The 18,651-nt window shown below is 38.8% G+C and overlaps 1 protein-coding gene across 6 annotated transcripts in view; it reads right to left on the reverse strand.

Moving 5' to 3' along the window:
• Positions 1 to 18,651, reverse strand: part of FRS2 (fibroblast growth factor receptor substrate 2) — an 81,006-nt gene that overhangs the window by 59,382 nt on the left and 2,973 nt on the right. For 2 of the 6 annotated variants that reach the window (XM_073327804.1, XM_073327803.1), the window contains exons 2-3: positions 9,739 to 9,803; positions 2,217 to 2,300 (exon numbers count right to left, since the gene is read on the reverse strand). The exons of 2 other annotated variants lie outside the window; for them this stretch is intronic. The gene's annotated coding sequence lies outside the window, so the exon portion shown is untranslated. The remainder of the gene's footprint in view (positions 1 to 2,216; positions 2,301 to 9,738; positions 9,804 to 18,651) is intronic. 2 more of the 6 variants (XM_073327807.1, XM_073327805.1) reach the window with 1 other exon arrangement.

Below are 18,651 nucleotides of genomic sequence, written 5' to 3' on the forward strand. Positions count from 1 at the left end.
AATTTCTTATTTTAAACACCTGATGTACCATTGTATTGTACTTTATTTTCAGAGAAAATTTATTTACATAGCACTTTTCATCCAAATAGATCCAAAAGATGCTTTACAAATTATATTGTGATTATTTTGCCCTCTACTGGAAGACAGCTACCTCCAAAATAGAGCACAGCAGCCATTTAACAGTACAAGCAGTATTAAAGAAGTTAAAAAAGTAGTTTAGAACAGCAACTATAAAAATATGGTGGCCAACTGCTGTTAGAGGAGAACCAGTAGAATTTTGTCCCATTTGCATATCAGTATACCAGCTTAGAAACTAGTCAGCTTAGCATTTATTGTCTACATCGAAAGGTAGCAAAACCAGTGCCTCAGAAAGGTTCTCATGTACCCTAGGAACTTTCACTCCTGCCTTCACTAGGCATCCGAAATTGCAGTTTCCACAGTATACTTAAGAAATAGTTTACATTTATTCCTGATTTTGATAGCTACGAGGAAGTTCACATAAAACCTTCCTTCACAAAAAATATGATAGAAAAATATACAAAAACGTACACTTCCTTCCTTCCACCCCCAGTCAAAAAACCCTCAACACAGAAATATGGTACCAGATTAGTGAATCTAAAGTACAAAAAGGAAAATTCTACCTGCTTGATTACTTCATCTTAACAATTCTGAATTGAAGAATGGGCAACTCTCTTTTCATATGGTAAAGTACCTTTAAATTCACTTCAGGTATTTCCAGATCCCTTTAGGCACAACTCATAAGCCTACCATTGTGGAAAGGTAATATGGAGGAACTACAGAAATATTTTTGGGAGAAGATAGACAGCATTTTTATATCTGGGATCCTCAAATATCCCTGGTTTAAAGCCTAGATAATACAGTCACTGGAATGGATTTGTTGGTAAATCTCCTTATGGTGATGGATTACGATCAACTATACAAGCAGATACTGCCTTTGTTACTACTGATCATGAGATTTTGGTCACATGCCTGGAGTCACTAGCAGCGACTGATGGAGTCACTTTGATTATGCTGAATAATAACTCCGCTCCCCAAAGCTTTTTCATTTACAGAGCTACAGGATTCTCAGCTGGTCACATTCAGCATGTATGCGAGGATGCTAGGAGAATTAGCGAGATAGTGTACTAAATCTGCTGTAGCTCATACTAAACCCCACCCTTATTTCTCAATCTCATCTGAACTTGAAGCAGTTGAGTTACTTACCTAATTTATGAGACCGAGGGATGGAGAAGTGCTAGCCAGCTGAGACTCAATGAAGACTGAGGTGATATTTAAGTTGCAGAAAACAAACAAGCAGCGCTTTATACAGACAGTACATTAGCATGCCCCCAGAGCTGCACTGGCTTCAAATTAATCTCCAGCGGGAATTTAAGGCATTAGTTATGACTTGTAAACCATAAGTGAGTGAGCCATAAGCCCAAATTTCAATGAGTTTTGGGTTCCTAACTCCCATATATGCTCTTTTGAAAATCCCTGCCCAAATGCTTGGGCCCAGACTACCTAAAGTGCCAAAGGCGGCATGCAAGCCGATTTTTACTCGGATGCTGCTGCCAGCCAGAGTCCCGGCCGCCGGCCCCATTCAGCCCGCTGCCTGCCTGGGCGAATGGAAACCCTGGCTGGCAGCAGGCTGAGCGGGGCTGGCAGCCAGGACCTCAGCTGGCAGGAGCCGGCAGTGGGAACCCCAGACCGGCAGCAGGCTGCCGGTCTGGAGTTCCAGCCACCGGCCTCTTGCCAGCCAGGGTCCTGGCCATCGGCCCCGCTCAGCCCGCTGCCAGCCTGGGTCCTGGCCACCAGCCCCATTCAGCCCACTGCCAGCCTGGGGTTCCGTCAGGGGCCCCTATAAATGTAAAATTTATTACTGGCACACGAAACCTTAAATTAATGAAGACTTGGCACGCCACTTCTCAAAGGTTGCTGATACCTGCTCGAGAAGCTGCGATCAGAGGCAACCAAGCTCACAGCCACGTCATTAAAAAAGTTAATTACAACTGAGAATGTGTTCTTGACTCAAACTCAATTCTCCTGTTGGTCCAAAAGACCCCAAGTCTGTTAACTTCCCAGGCATGATGCAAGACATATCTATTCTTCTAGGCTTTCCTAGGAAGTATACAATGAGAGATGTGGAGTGATTGTATGATGCCCTATTTCTAGAGGTCTGTTTCACTTTATTTGGGCACCATAAGGATATAGCTTACCTTATCTGAGCCGGATGGCCATGCATTGGTTTCCCCACCAGTCCTGGGCTCCCTGTGACTGCAGCCAAACCAAAAAGTTCCTTTCTGGAGTAAAGGAAAGACCAAAAACACAACAAAGCCTTTCACAAACAAGTACTTCGCTGTCAGTGGGCCACAGCTTCCTCCAAGTCCTTCCCCTAAACTACAGGGATTTTCATACAACCTACATGTGGCATTACAGAGGAGCTTCTCTCTTTTATCTATGACCTTAGGACCCAAAACCGTGAAGTGATTGTTCACTCCAAACTGCTTTACTTTACTCTTCCCCAGGGCACTTCAAATACCTGCTCGTATCCTCTTAGACCTTCTCCCCAGGCTCTTCCTAGGTATCTTAAGTGCAGAGACCTCTGTGGCTCCCTCTACAGCTCTCTCTCAGCACGGAACCACACCAGTCTTGGCTCCAGACCCCTTGCTACAAGAGTACTAACAGTAAGAAGCAAGAGGCAGATATTTTCTAGCCCAGTCCAGGCCTTGCTGAGGCCAACAGTCACATGATCAGGGAGGAACCTAAGCACAAGTGAAAGCTGGGATGTGAACCATCTGAAAGGCTCACTAACCTTGCAACAGGTACATTACATATGGGTTCTTTGATCCATGATCATTGCTGCTTGTCATACAACCACACTATTATGTAGACCATATGTCCTTGTATAGGTATTGTTATTGAATTCTGACTATTTATCTTTGTTGGGTGTTTAATTTTCTACCAGAGTTAGAGCTCAGAATGATACTGTATTAAAATATATAAAAAGTACAAATAGTGAAATGGGCCTTTAGGATGTTAGAAGATGGAACTCCTTCAACAAAGGTTTCCTTACATATTCTGATATATTTGGCACAGGACAGTTGTTCTGCTCAATGGAGATGTCTTCAACTGATTTAGTAGTGTGTCATGATGGTTTTGGCAGTTTACTATTAAAACTTTCAGTATCCATAACTGGGTGGAGCAATTGAAGTGACTGATTTAAATCAGATTGGGGCTTCGTAAAACTATATTGAAAATTTTGCTATACCAACTTTAGATTAATAGGTATAATCAATTATATCTTGTTGAGGTTTTTTAAATGCCAATACTGATAGAAAGTCTCTTACTTGAATTTTACAAAACCGCTATAGGCCAAAAGCAAAACACTATATTGAAAATTAAGGCCTTGATGCCACAAACTAGAACGTAACTTTACTCACATGTACAGTCCTGTGGATTCCAATGGGATTATTTAAGTATTTAAAGTACAATAATCAAATAAGTGCTTCCAGCATCAGAAAGTGAAGTATTTTTATTAAAAACTTCTGAGTGACAAAAATCTTTGTCACTTCAGATCAAAATTGCTCAAGTTACTTAGATCTGCTGTACAATGATTTATATATGCACAACCCAAAGTTAACAAAAACAGAAGCCTAAAGCAAGGCCCCTGAACTCATATTTAGGTACCCATTAGTGGGATTTTCAAAATCACTTAAGTAATTTAGGAGCACAAATTTAATAGACTTCAAACTGCAAACCCTGATGCAGGAGTGTAGCCTGATCAATGCATTTTGGCTTTCCTGAATTGTGATGGTTCAATATTTTGGAAGACGGGGGTTGAATTTCTGGACTCATCTTTTTCAGCATATACGAACATTTTAAGTTTGAAACTTTTTAGTAGAAAAAATATCTAAGTAAAATCTGAACATTAGAAAACTAAAAGGAACAAGAACAGGATATCCATATTAATTTAAGACAATATAATGGGAAGAAAAGAACTAGCAAATTTAAACTAGAAAAATTTAAATAAAAATTTTGATTTTTTAAATCATGATTTGTATTCTCCCTGCTCCATACAAACAGAAAGCATACAAGCTGCTCATCACTACCTATTTGCTTCTTCCACACCAACAAATCAAGGTTCAGTTAATAGGAATTCTGAAAGGCACCGAGATACTGCAATTAAGAGTATTCTAAATGACTACCTTCAGTATTACAGTAGAACGACTGCTGAAACTCTGACAAGCAATATCTTGGGAGTTTCAAACAGCCAACTTCCCAGAAGTTTTAAGCCATGTCCTCCTACCAGTGATAAAACTATAAATTGTAATCTATATGATAAAGTACCTAACTATCATTCTATTAAGTACAGAAGAGTCACTTTTCAAGTAGGAAACCTAAATCTGAGTCTATCCTAAAAAAAAAAACCTTAGCATGACAATCAGCAACTGGTTCCTATAGCACACCTGTAACACCAACTGGACAAGATCGTGGGCTGATGTAAACTGTTGTCACTCCACTAAAGTAAATGGAGTTATGCCAGTCTACACTAGGCTAAGGATCTGGTTCCATTCATTCACATAAAATTCTCCAACAGCAGACAGGCAGTCATACCACTATTTTGATTTAGACTTTCTTCAAGCAAGACTAATCAGCAAATAATCCTCCACCATACTAACATCCAGCATTGAGCCAGTCTGGATGGGCACGAATAGTGTAAAATAACCCTCCCACCACCCTACCACACGTGCATTTACCCCAAATTGCAAACGTGGTCTGTGGTATAGTTTCAACCTTCTACTACACAGGGGATGAGTTAGGTAGAAGACATTTCCCTGTACAAATTAATTGTGCACACACTGTGGAATTCATTTAGGCACTATTTAAGGAGTGGCTGATTTCTTCAACTGCATTAGATTTTGTTCTGCTTCAACCTATAGCCTATTTCAACCTTCCTATTTAGTGTACTACTGTCAGTTGGCCGATAGCTGCTGACCGATCATCAAGGGAGTTAGGAGGTCCAGGCCCACCTGAATTTAGTCACTTGGATCATTTTGGTTTATGACTGGCTGTCAGTGCAACTAACAGAAGTGAATGTTCCATAGTGGCCATTAAATTACAGAAGTTTCCTTAGAATCATGGGAGGTTGACATCTTCCTCAATTCTACGCGACTCCCTAAAAGCCTTTCAAAATCTCTCTCAGATCACTGCTTCAGAGACCTGTGCCAGAAATTATGGCATAGGTACCCAAAAAACCAATGCAACTGCAATGGAGTAATTAAGTGAAAGTGCAGATTCAGGACAAAACTGCACCTAAAATGGCAGAGCTACCATGGTATATATAGTACCACATATCCCACTCATTCAATTCTCTATGGAAGATGCAGTCTAATATACACAACCAGGCAATTAAAACGGCAGCTCTCAGAGTTTCCTCTGAGCCAAACTGAGGTTCCAGGAAATAACTAGTGCTATAGCTGGAGATCTAATCAAGATGCTGCCTATCGTATCACTAAATGGATGGCATCTGAAAAACCTTTTCTGTTTACCCCTTTTCATAGAACAGCTGCTAATGTTTAAAGGGTGCTGGACAAAAGGTTAACTTCCAAAAACAGAAACTCATCTAGGGGAAGCATGAGTGGGATTCATCTTGTAGTAGCACCAAAAAGAAATTGAACATGAAGCTAGGAAATCTCAAAGTTCAGTTCTAACTTGGGCTCCTGCACTAAAAGCAGAGTCCCAAATGCCAGAACTGTAAACTGTTCTGCTGAAAACTCAGATTGAGACCATTTTATCATAGAAATGGAAGACTGGAAGGGACCATGAGAAGTCATCAAGCCCATCTCCCTGCACTGAGGCAGGACCAAGTAAACAGAGACCATCCCTGACTGGTGTTTGTCCACCTTGTTCTAAAAAATTTCCAATGATAAAGATTTTCACAACCCCCCTTGGAAGCCTATTCCAGAATTTAACTACCTTTATAGTTAGAAAGTTTTTTTAATACCTAACCTAACTCTCTCTTGCAGCAGATTAAGCCCATTACTTCCCATCCTACCTTCAGTGGACATGGAGGTCAGTGAATTATAATCCTCATTATAACAGCCCTATTAGAAATGTGTTATCAACTTCCCCCCACACCAGCCTTCTTTTCTCAAGACTAAATATGTAGCTTTTCTCTTCATGCTGAAATTAAATGTGAAGGGGCAGCAGTGTGGTACCACTGTCTCCTGAGGCACTGGAAAATGGACTGAAATTGAACCAAAACTCCTGAGATTACCAGTCTCTGCTCCCTGTCAATCTAGATTGGGAAAAAGCAACCAATCAATCCAGAATTAGAGTTTGCAAGAAGAGAGTTAATTTACATTTGTCAATAGGGTTAAGTTATGAGGCACCTGGCAGCAGGCTTCCTTTGATGTAAAAGAATTTAAACACCATACTTTTTACTAACAGTCTTTGCTACAGTTTTATTTACAGCAACTATAGGTTTATGAGCAAAACAAGACATCTTCTCATTCCTTCCATTACTATAATCTTCCTAAATGCCACAATGTTAAACATGGTCACTTTATAATTTGAAGTTTCATACCTGACTAGCTACCTCAAGTAGAAAGAAAAGGAGTACTTGTGGCACCTTAGAGACTAACCAATTTATTTGAGCATAAGCTTTCGTGAGCTACAGCTCACTTCATCAGATGCATACAGTGGAAACTGCAGAAGACATTATATACACAGAGACCATGAAACAATACCTCCTCCCACCCCACTCTCCTGCTGGTAATAGCTCATCCAAAGTGAACACTCTCCCTACAATGTGCATGATAATCAAGGTGGGCCATTTCCAGCACAAATGCAGGTTCTCCCCCCCTCCCTCCAACACACACACACAAACTCACTCTCCTGCTGTGTGTGTGTTTGTGTGTGTGTGGGGGGGGGGGATTTGTGCTGGAAATGACCATAACCTTGATTATCATGCACATTGTAAGGAGAGTGTTCACTTTGGATGAGCTATTACCAGTAGGAGAGTGGGGTGGGAGGAGGTATTGTTTCATGGTCTCTGTGTATTTAATGTCTTCTGCAGTTTCCACAGTAGGCATCCAATGAAGTGAGCTGTAGCTCACGAAAGCTTATGCTCAAATAAATTGGTTAGTCTCTAAGGTGCCGCAAGTACTCCTTTTCTTTTTGCGAATACATACTAACACGGCTGTTACTCTGATACCTCAAGTAGAACATTCATGGAAGGTAGTCTGACTGAAAAATCCACTAATGCTTTGTTTGGTGCTGGACTTGATTAATATCAAACGTTTGTAGTGGTAAGTAAAAAAAAGTTTATTCTCAAAGCACTCCAACTGACAGCCCAAAATGTTTACTGTTAGTGGCAGAGACACAGAAATACTGCAACTTTTCACCATAAATTGCTAGTTTTTAGCATTCCATCATTCTTTCAAAGTATTCTGCTGTGGTTCCATGATTAATCTTAAAAAGTCGAGAATACTGAAGGACTCTGCAGCTACATTTCTTTAATTGGTACAGTATGCCACACACTTCAGAAAGACATTTGGCACACAACAACTCTAAAGCCTAACTGTTTAAATAACCTCATAAATACAGTATCTCACTTATCCCTCCCCACTAGGAAGGCTTAATATCTCTCAATACATGAAAGGTTACATTCTTTTCAGTTCCTGGGTTACATCCAAACTTTGACATTTTGAATGACTAGCATTTGTATACTCTAGTAGTGGAAGAGCTGAATTTATTTAAGCCTGAATGCACCCATATGATGAAACAGAGAAAGCTAAAAATCTGTTTTACAGAAAAAAGTATACAATCATTAACCTATCAGCATTATCAAGAAAACAGAAGATAATTTGTTATCTAAATTGTAGCAAATTGCCTCTTTTTACAAAACCATAATTTTAGATATAAATCTACGTAAAGACAATTACCTTTCATAACTAGAATAAAGTATCTGTCTAAAAAAAGCCACAAGCTTTTACGTAGAATATTTGAGACTGCAAGTAAAAATCTGAACATCAATTCTAGATTTTCTGGCATGAAGAACAGAGTACAGGTTTTGGAATAAAATGTTGACTGTTATTTTAAGAAAGGAACAATGCAACTGTATATGGTTGTCAAACATTGCGGCACCTAAAGATATAGCAAATGGAACAAAAATAACTTTCAGAATTTTCATAAAGCAGAAGACATTCTTACTGAAGAATATAACTAGTTGTTTTATACATACACTGTTGCATTCATTCAAATTTTAATAACTTATGCCTAGGATTTAACATTTCAGAAAAGTATTACACTCAATCCTATTCTGACTTTAAATCAGTATAGAAGCCAGTTGATCTGTAGAGTTCCATTTCATCCATTCACCTTATATAATTAACAGAAAAGCACTTTATATTACAACATACAGAAGGCATAACAAGCTGGTTAATGTCACTCCATTTATTAGCATAAATGTGTCCTGTCCTTGTCAATCCCCATTTTTAATGCAACTCCTTTCCTTAATTGTATAATACTAAATATCTGCCAAGATCAGGTTATCTATGCCATACAGGTCTGGTACAGAGTTGGGCAATGCTTCAACCCATTCCAGAAGTGGGACCCACAAATACCCTAAACAACTACCTACCTAGAAGTAAACATCGCTACTTTAAAATTCCAGTTTAAGATTAAAATTAAAAACTATCTTATTTAATATCTGAAGTGTCTATAACTCAGCTCTCCTCATTAACTAATAAGGCTCATGTAGTATTTATCTGTCCCACAAACTCCAACTTCAGGGGGGCGGGGGAGAAATCAGGAACTGGGATATCGGAACTTCTTAAAAAAAAAAAAAACCCCACAGTGAATGAAGAAAAACAGCAGTCAGTTATAACGGCAAGATCCCAGAACGGAGTAAAAGCTGGCATCCTCTCAGACCAACCATGCCTTATTAAATACTTTTTAAAAATTTAGAGCAGAGGTTAAAGAATAAATTACTTGTTTTAACTATAATCCATTGTACCAATATGAGTATCGTGTAGGGTGATGAGGACCATCCAGTTTACCATATTAACCCAGTTAGATTTTTTTGGTCATGTTTTGTTTATAAAAAGAAAATTAACACTCAAATGACCAATGTCTTATATAGTTTTGCAATATATTATCTGGAAACTCCCAAACCAATGACTAGCCTAAATGCTGCACAATAAATGCTGAGATATTAAGTGCTATCCTAATTGATTAAAGGTTTTAAGCACCCAAAAGGCAAACACAGATCAGGATCTGTCCCTTTAAGTTCTAAAATTCTACAAGTTATAAAAAGGTAGATATGAGAGGTAAAGTTTGTCAGATGTTTAATGAATCTAGGTCCCAACCAATCTGAATGTCAACAAAATGAAAATTCCTGAAGAAAGAGGCAACAAGAGGACATCTTCAAAAGCTACTGCTGGAGTAACTTTTGTAGCATTTGTCTATCTTGTTTATACCCCTAACAGAGGGCCTTTAACAGATTTTAATTTGATTTAAAAGTAGGTCTTGTTTCTAACAGTTTGACCTCCTACTGTAGAAGGAACCAAACTGCTTTTAAAATGAGTTTAGAAACTGTAACTGTTTCAACTGACAGCTTAACAATAAATTCATCTTTTCACCGTCAGTGCACCGCAAACATTCAGGCCTCAAACTCTTTACAGTAATTGGAATGGATTTAAAACTTTAAAAAAATATTCTGATGTTTTTATTTACCTTTTACTTTTTGAGCCTTTAGTGTTCATGTTTAAGCTTTTCTCCACAAATGTGAGGTCTAGGAACTTTAAAAAAAAAAAAAAAAGAGAGAGAGAGAGAAAGAGAGTTAAACAATCATTTAACTCCGAGAGCTCAGGACTTTAAGAAGAAACACCAAATATTATAAGACTTGTAATGAAATCATGAGAGTTGGCAACATTGTGACCAAAATACCTACTTGGCCTTCCCAATTTCAAAAAATGTGTTTCCCTCATTAATTCTGCAGTAAGACCATTTTAAGGACAACCTGTTCAATATTGATTTTGTTCAAGTTTTAGACAAATATTTAGGTCATTTTCACCTAGGTCAGCTGATCAGGGATGACAACCTACTGTATTACTTTTTTCACCAGACCATATACCCTGGGCTCAAAAGTGTTTCAGAGACCAACCAGATGCAAGAAATCACTGTTCGCAACCATTTACTTAGGGTTAGAAAAAGTCATCTTCCCCTCCCACAAAACCTTTATTGTATGGCATTGTCATAGTGTCACCAATGAGCTCCCCTAGCTTAAAAGCACTTTGAATCACTAGGAAAGGAAACCAGGTTTGGAAGACTCACCCAAACACTTTTTCAGGCAGGTTAGTTATGTGCATAAGACTGTACGACGCACCTAATAGTAGAAATAATTTGCACTCACAAGACAGAGACCAGATGTGTGTCTATAATCGGAGGTGCATAGTTTGCCTGCATCCTTAACAGTTTAAGGAGGCAAGGTGGCAGCCCATTGCAGGTTTCAGGATTCGGTGCTTTATAAACACAGACTGACAAGCTAGGGTACCTGAACACCATGAGGTCTGGTCAATATAACTACCCCACTCAGGGGCATGAAAAATCCACACTCCTGAGCACCATAGCTATGTCGACCTACCCTTGGTTGAGAGATAGCTAGGACAACAACAACTTGGTCTTTTTGTTGTGCATAAGCATAAATATTAATAATAATTAAAATATATCTAACAGTCCTCCAACTAAGATCAGGGCTCCACTTTGATAGGTGCTGTGCAACACATATTAAGTGATAGTCCCTATTCTGAAGGTATAAAATGTGGCATGGAAGGAAAGGAAACAGACACATAGGGTGGTGAGTGAAATCAATGGCAGAGGAGTGGGGCTGGGTTTATGCACAAAAGGACAAGGGCAGAGAAGGAGGGAGGATAAGAATTAAACAGTGTTTTCATGGTAAGGAAAAAGGACTCTAACTTGATGCAGTACACAAGGAGGACCTAGCAACTACAGAAGTGATTCTTAACATCTTTCTTCTGTGTGGACTGCAGCAATATGGATGTCAAGAAGGCTGGGGAAGAGGCACTTACAGTAGTCAAGGTGTGACACTATATGGAATATGGGTGACCGCAATAAGTCTTACAAGAGGTGCTATGTAAGGTATCAGTGGAAAAGTTATGATTTGCTAAATAAGCTTATTTATATGTATCATCTTTGTATCATGAGTTTAAATGTGTGTAATATATTGATATCTCAAATATGTGCTGTGGATCTGGGTGACACACCAAAACAGATTGGCATCAGCACTATCCAGCCTGTTTAATGGCCCATCAAGGGCAATCACCTGTACAATGAACCCACTGAGAGAAGCTTCTTAGTGGGGTGGGGGGGGGACGGGGACACGACTCCAAGTGCATTTCCACTTGCTGAGAGCTTATGTTTGAGACAGATGATGTACAAGCCACATAGCAAAGAATATAAAAAGGCAGCTGCATCTTCTCCATTTTGTCTTCAAGCCTGCTTCTCACCTTGGAGTAACTTCCCTACAAACTGAAGCTTTGAACAAAGGACTGATGTGCAAAGTTTGGATGGTCTATGTTCCAAAGGGACTTTACACAACAGCAATCTCACCAATGCGGCTAAGAACCTGAAATATGGACTCTGAAGTCATATATATGTATCCGATTGTGTTGACCATTTAACAACTGTCTTCTTCCTTTTCTTTTTGTTTACAATAAAACCTTTAGTTTTAGATACTCAAGGATCATCTGGCAGTGTGGTATTTTGGGTAAGATCCAGACTAGTCTTGAACTGGTAGTGTGGCTGGCCCTTCGGGATCAGAAGAACATTTTGTAGTGTCTAGAGCTTTAAATAACTTCTCACTTTATTGGACCTATCTGCTGATTGGGAGCCGGCGACTGGAATGCAATAAAGGGACTGTGCGATTTATTTTTTTCTAAGCTTCTTGATAACCAGTATGAGGGATCAGGAGCTCAGTTTGTGACGGACTGGTGACTAACTAGTTAGCCACCAGTTTGGGAAGAATCTGCTCTCCTTTTTGCAGCCTGCCCTGCCTTTGGCATTTTCAGTATGGGTTACCCTGACACCTAAGGTCACATAAGGGCCTGAACGAGACCTTTAGCTGCGAAGAGAAAAAGAAAGGACTCATCTTGGAAACATTCTGGAGAAACAGGCAGCTGTATTTGCACATCCATGTTTTTTGTCCAGGTCCAGGGAGAGGATGTAACCAAAGTCGACTCCCAGGTTATTGGCCTGAGTGAGAGGGAGGATGGTGGTATTTGTCAGAAGTAATTGAGAATGGTGAGGGAAATGAGCAGAGACAGGAAAGGAAGAGGACTCCAGTTTAGGCCACACTAGTCTTAAGATGACTGCAAGAAATCAAGAAGGAGAAACAAGACTGGATGGTGGCACACAAATCAGGAGTTGAAGCTGTCTGAGAAGATGCAGTCACCAAAAAAGCCTGAGTATTGCGTAAATGATTCATAGAAATGGTGCATAAAGGGGTGTGTAGAGGGGCAGTCATGTGTGTCTCACCCACTGATAGGGTGCCTGGACCTACACTTTAAAGAGTAGGAGTGCATTTTAACTGTTTTAAATAAATTTTGGACTGGCGTATTGCACTGGTTAATAGTTGTAGTTTTAAGAATGCTTAATAACTGTACAATATCCACCTGGGAAAGTGAGGAAACAGATTGACAGAGCAAGACAGGTACCCAGAAGTCACCTACTACAGGACAGGCCCAACAAGGAAAACAACAGAACACCACCGGCCATCACGTACAGTCCTCAGCTAAAACCTCTCCAGCGCATCATCAATCTACAACCTACCCTGGAAAATGATCCCTAACTCTCACAGACCTTGTGAGGCAAGCCAATCCTTGCTTACAGACAGCCCCCCAACCTGAAGCAAATACTCACAAGCAACCACACACCACAGAAACACTAACCCAAGAACCAATCCTTAAAATAAACCATGTTTAATAAACAGCCTACTCTGTTCCCATATCTACTCTAGCAACACCATCAGAGGACCCAACCACATGAGCCACATCAGAGGCTCATTCACCTACACATCTACTAATGTGATATATGCCATCATGTGCCAGCAATGCCCCTTTGCCATGTACATTGGCCAAAATGGACAGTCTCTATGTAAAAGAATAAATGGACACAAATCAGACATCAGTAATAGTAATGTACAAAAGCCAGTAGGAGAACACTTTGATCTCCCTGGACATTAAACAGATTTAAAAGTACCCATCCTTCAACAACAAAAACTTCACAAACAGACTTTAAAGGGAAACTGCAGAACTACAATTCATTTGCAAATTTAACACCATTAATTTGGGCTTGAATAGGGACTGGGAGTGGTTGGTTCACTACAAAAGCAATTTTCCCTCTCTTTGTATTGACACCTCCTCCTCAGTTATTGGGAGTGGACCACATCCACCCTGATTGAATTGGCCTGTCAACACTGGTTCTCCACTTGTAAGGTAACTCCCTTCTCTTCATGTGTCAGTATATTTATGCCTGCATCTGTAATTTTCACTCAATACATCCGAAGAAGTGGGTTTTTTACCTACAAAAGCTTATACCCAAATAAATCTGTTAATCTTTAAGGTGCCACCAACTCCTCGTTGTTTTTGTGGATCCAGACTAACACAGCTACCCCTCTGATAGTTGTACAGTTCTTACGACCGAGGAGGATTAGATTTGTTTTTCAGTTACCATTTTGCTGTAATTTAAAAGCAATATCATACTATAGTTTAAGGAAATAATTACATCTGCAAATCAATATTTGAAATATTTAATACAGTCCATCAGAGAAAAAACCTCAAAAGTGTGAAATACTCTGTAGCGTTAATGCTTGGCTGAAAAGCCCTAACATTTAAGTGACACTGAATAGAGCTAGAGGATTTATTTATTTAATTTTTTTTAAAAAACCATTTTTATAATATTTACATTTGCAGTTTTAAACACTTATTTAAAAGAAGAGAAGTCTTTTTTTATATGAAAGAACTGTCTCTAAAATATCAGAAGAATTTTAACATTCTTCTCTGAAGTAGTCCTATCCTAGTCCTCTGTGTTGCTTGGTATCTTAATTTGCCTTTGGTTTCAAAACTGTAGGCTTGCCAAGAACTATTCCTTTCAAAACCTCAGGAATTCCATTACTAGTTTTAAGCTAAATTAAAGGAAAATAGAAGCATTCAATGCGTGGCAAAACTATGTACAAAGTGTTTGTTGATAGTCATAAATAGACTGAAAAATTTAGACACGTCTGAAAGACAACTGCTGTACAGTCAGCTCTGTTTTGCTCTGCTCTGCAACTAAATAAAGAACTATTGCTGTCACTTCAAGTAAGCTCAGCGTGCGATGCATTTGTACTGAACTGGAATATAGCAAACACTAGATCATTCATTCTTCACTTGAAACAGTTTATATATAAAACTGTAGTTTGCATTTCTGTGAAGTATAGTGGGAGATCCTCTAAAATTATTGCTTCAATGTCTCCACGTGGGGCAAAGGTGTCACTAGTTTCTAAAGACGTAGCAAAAACAGCCAACTCTCCATCACACTCAAGATTTCCTCTAGAACTCTTGTTCTACCACACAAAAAATAAAATAAAGCCATTCCATACTAGGAATACTTGTAAAATTAAGGATATGTTGTCAACTAGATTAAGCATGAAGATGAAAGTACAATTGTCAGGTTCTTAACTAGTATTATATTGATTGACATCCATATTTTAACATTTAAGTACAATCATCCAAATGTTTAAGCAATTAATTATGATCATTATTAGTAATCGTATAGCGGTAATGCTGAAATGTCTCCACCCAGAATGGGATGACATTGTGATAGATGCTGTACAAACATGTTGGAAGGCATGGCCTCTCCCCCAAAGTGTTTACAGACCAACTTGCTTGAAAAATAATGTTAGCAGTTATAGGATCAATCAAGGATAAGCAATTTGGCAAATAAGTCTGTGGTGTGACAACAGTTTGTTGGGCCACACCATAGTAATCACCAGAATTATCAGCAAGGCAAAATGATTTAAATTACAGCTCTGAAGACAAGTTTAAAAACTTTGATTAACTGTTGCAAACGACAGAATTCCAGCTTCCAGCATACCAGGATAGAGGGTCCATTTTCTCTTTGAAAGAGAGGCAGGAAATTGCAGCAACTTTTCACCATTGAGCCAGCATACAGTAATGGATCAGTGGTTTACACTAACCGTCATCTGCTATATGAATGACTGCAGCAGCATCTCAGCTCTGCCAGTACCAATACCACCATGAAGAAAAACCAACGGAGAGGAGTCAAGGAAAAAAGGTCTTCTCTTAGAACTAAAAATGTAATGATCAAACCCCTCTTGAATTTGAGTAGTCATCCAAAAAACCTGCAGTATTACAAATATGCCAACTGCCATATAGTACTTGGCTTTTATTATAGATAGATATTTCAAAAAAATAGTAGCTCTGAAGCACACATTTTCCTGAACAAGAGTCACGAAGTCAAATATACACAGAAAGAAATCTGAATACCTGAAAGCCAAATGCCTATTGAACACAAGCTTAAAAAATGAAGCTTACATCCAACAAACTAATTCACTTACAGTAGTGTGAAAGAGAAGGTAGAAAAAAAACCTAAAAATGTACTGGAGACCTTGATTCAGAAGTGTATTGTAATAGGACTGTTTCCACACAAACCAGGCATCCCTAACTTAAATGCACACTGCTATTTGGGTAAATGGAAAGGAAAATTAATGCAACTTCAGACTCTAACCAAAAATCTACTCCAAATTACAGGCAACACTAGTGTTGAAGCTACAATATTTTGCAATGCCACCACCACTTTGTAGTGACACAAACGCTCTCAAGGTTCTATAAAGATGGGTCCTACCTCTATTTTGCACATTGGGAATCAGGCACAGAAATGTTTAAGGGACAGTCCAATGACACAAAGCAACTCAGTGACACATGGGAACAGAAACCAGGTCTTGACACCCAATTCTCTGCTCCAACCGTTGAACCATGCTCATGGATTTAGGTAAAAGCAAAACAAGTTGTCCAGGTAACAGATGTCCTGGACAGAAAAGCAGCAGCTGGTCACAACAATGCGGGAGCACCACTCTGTCCTCACCAAGCAGTGTGCAGAATATTGCCAAGGCCAACCACATCAAAATCATGAGCCAAGCCCCCAAACAAATCATGAGATTTAAAAAAAAAAATTAATAAAATGTGGGGTTCTTTTTATTTACCCTTTGGTTTTTGAGTCATTAGCATTCATATTTTCAAACTCTTCTTCCCAACCATGACAACTAGAAACTTTTGTTTTGCAACTCAGCTAGAAACAATGAAGATGGTAGTATGCCAGAGAATACATCACAGATCCAAGTATAAAGAGAATGAGTTTGTATACACTGATTACTACAGAAAAAGTCTATTAACAGAAAATTTAAAATCTATCCCCCTTAAACATTTTTACAGTGGAAGCTGCTGTATTTCAACTTCCACACAATCAGAATATTAATCTCTGTCTACACCAAGAAATTTGACCATCGTTGATAATCGTTTTTTATCACCTTAACTTTCACATACACAGAAAAACATTTCAATTATTTTGAAGATGTCAATGTGATCAATTTTACTGAGAGCGAGCGTGAGAGCAAGAGAGAGCGAGCACGCACACACGCACACACGCACACACACACCCTTTACCACATTGTATAGTCTAACCATTTCCTTGGTAGACGTTTTAATTCACTGCTGCATCTGCCATAAATGCTAAACTAAGTCATTGTTTCAGGAACCTATTTGCATTATGAATGATCACTGCCAAAATATTAAACCACATTAATGTAAATACATAGAAAATTATAACAAATGTAGCAACACACTGAAAAGTTCAACTTATACTGAAGCCTCTTATTAATTTAGGGGGTAGGGATGTTGTGATTCTTCATACCCTTAAGAACATGCACATGTTCAACAGATTTGTCCCTTCTAACCTCACCACCAAGAGTTTCTCAGTTAAACTGATTATAGCTGGTGCGTCAAACATACTGCCCATGGGCTGGATATGGTCTGCCTGATGTATTTACATTTCCCACAGGACATGTTCAGACTGTAGAATTTCAGCTCTCTTTTTCTTATTTAAATAAGTTCCTAACCCTAATGGTTAAAAAAAAGTTTGTAAATGTAAACTTAGCTAAACTGCTGCAATGCCAGGTGCCTGAGTCTGCAGACAGGTAGAAACAGTGACTGAGGAGCATGAACTCCCCTTCTTCCTATTAATCTCATGGAGGGGAGCTAGTGTCTCAGATCTAAAATCCAGCAACAACATTTCAGTGTTAACACCAACTATCTTCAGCTGATCATGTTCATGGATAGAATGGGGAAGGAGGTGTGAAAATTAAGCTTACAAGGAGGTGGGAACTGGGAGCTGCTTCAGGTAAGAAAATGCAGAGGGAAAAACAGAGTAAACACACAGGGAAGATGGAGAGAGAAAAAAAGGAGACTGGGGAAAAAAACAGCGGGCAGAAATAACAGTGGCTCTAAAAGGAGGACATTTTTCCCACTGAACGTTGCTAAATATGACAATAAGGTACTAAATGAAGAATATCTAAGTTTAGTTACTACACAAAGGCCATATCCTTCCCTTGATCTCACTGCAAAGCTCCTAGTGACATCAATGTCAGACTGCTCTGGATCAAGAGGAGTCTGAAGTCCTCTATTTATGCCCCAGACCATGAACAATAATTTAACTTGCAATTCAGTCCTCTGAGCCAAATGAGTTTGACACCCCAGAACTAAAGAGATGTAGTATTTTTCAGTATAAGGTTGCTAAAAAGTTTATCAAAACTTAACACAAATAGAGCTCTATTCATTATTTTAGTAAGTTAAAAAATAAACTTTTTTCAATTTAAAGTTTAAGTGTTGTTTTAAATTTTTGGAGGCTTAAGAACAACTGCTGGTGTGCAAAACCCAGAAAATGAAATCTACAAATTGATCAACTTCACTGTTTTAGTTTCACTCTCCATGTTGAATAAAATGCAAAACAGCAGCAGCGTAAGTGTTGAGTTAACAATTATACCCCTAACTTAGAGATCCAAAGAGTCACAGCTCAAACTGACTGCAGTTTTTTAATGTGCCGAACATCCACACAAGGCCCTATGCACCATTTATGCCCACTTCAACTCCAAATTAAAGTTATATGGGATTTAAATGTTGCCTTAGGAAGTGCCCTGTTAACTGGCCCTTCTAATCAGGCATTAATTTCATCCACTATCTTTCTTATGAGCTGCATTCTTTAAACTATAAGGCCTGATCCATTGCTCACTGCAGTCAACGGGAATGAACTGATTTCAACAGGTTCTAAATAGGACACACAGTGAAATGGATGTAATTGCATTCATAATTCGTTTGGAACCACCAGAAAGTCTCTAAGAATACTGAATAAGAATAAAGAATCTATACAGCAAGATTAAATTATGTTACAAAAAGTAACTATTATTTTTAGAACATTAGATTTAGGAGGGTACAATTTCCATGTAGTTCACTGACTGAGCACTAACAGTACAGAACACAGAATAGACATGTATAAGCATATGAATTCAAGCAGACA

The sequence above is a fragment of the Lepidochelys kempii genome, chromosome 1, assembly GCF_965140265.1.
Source record: "Lepidochelys kempii isolate rLepKem1 chromosome 1, rLepKem1.hap2, whole genome shotgun sequence".
NCBI classification, from domain to species: domain Eukaryota; kingdom Metazoa; phylum Chordata; order Testudines; family Cheloniidae; genus Lepidochelys; species Lepidochelys kempii.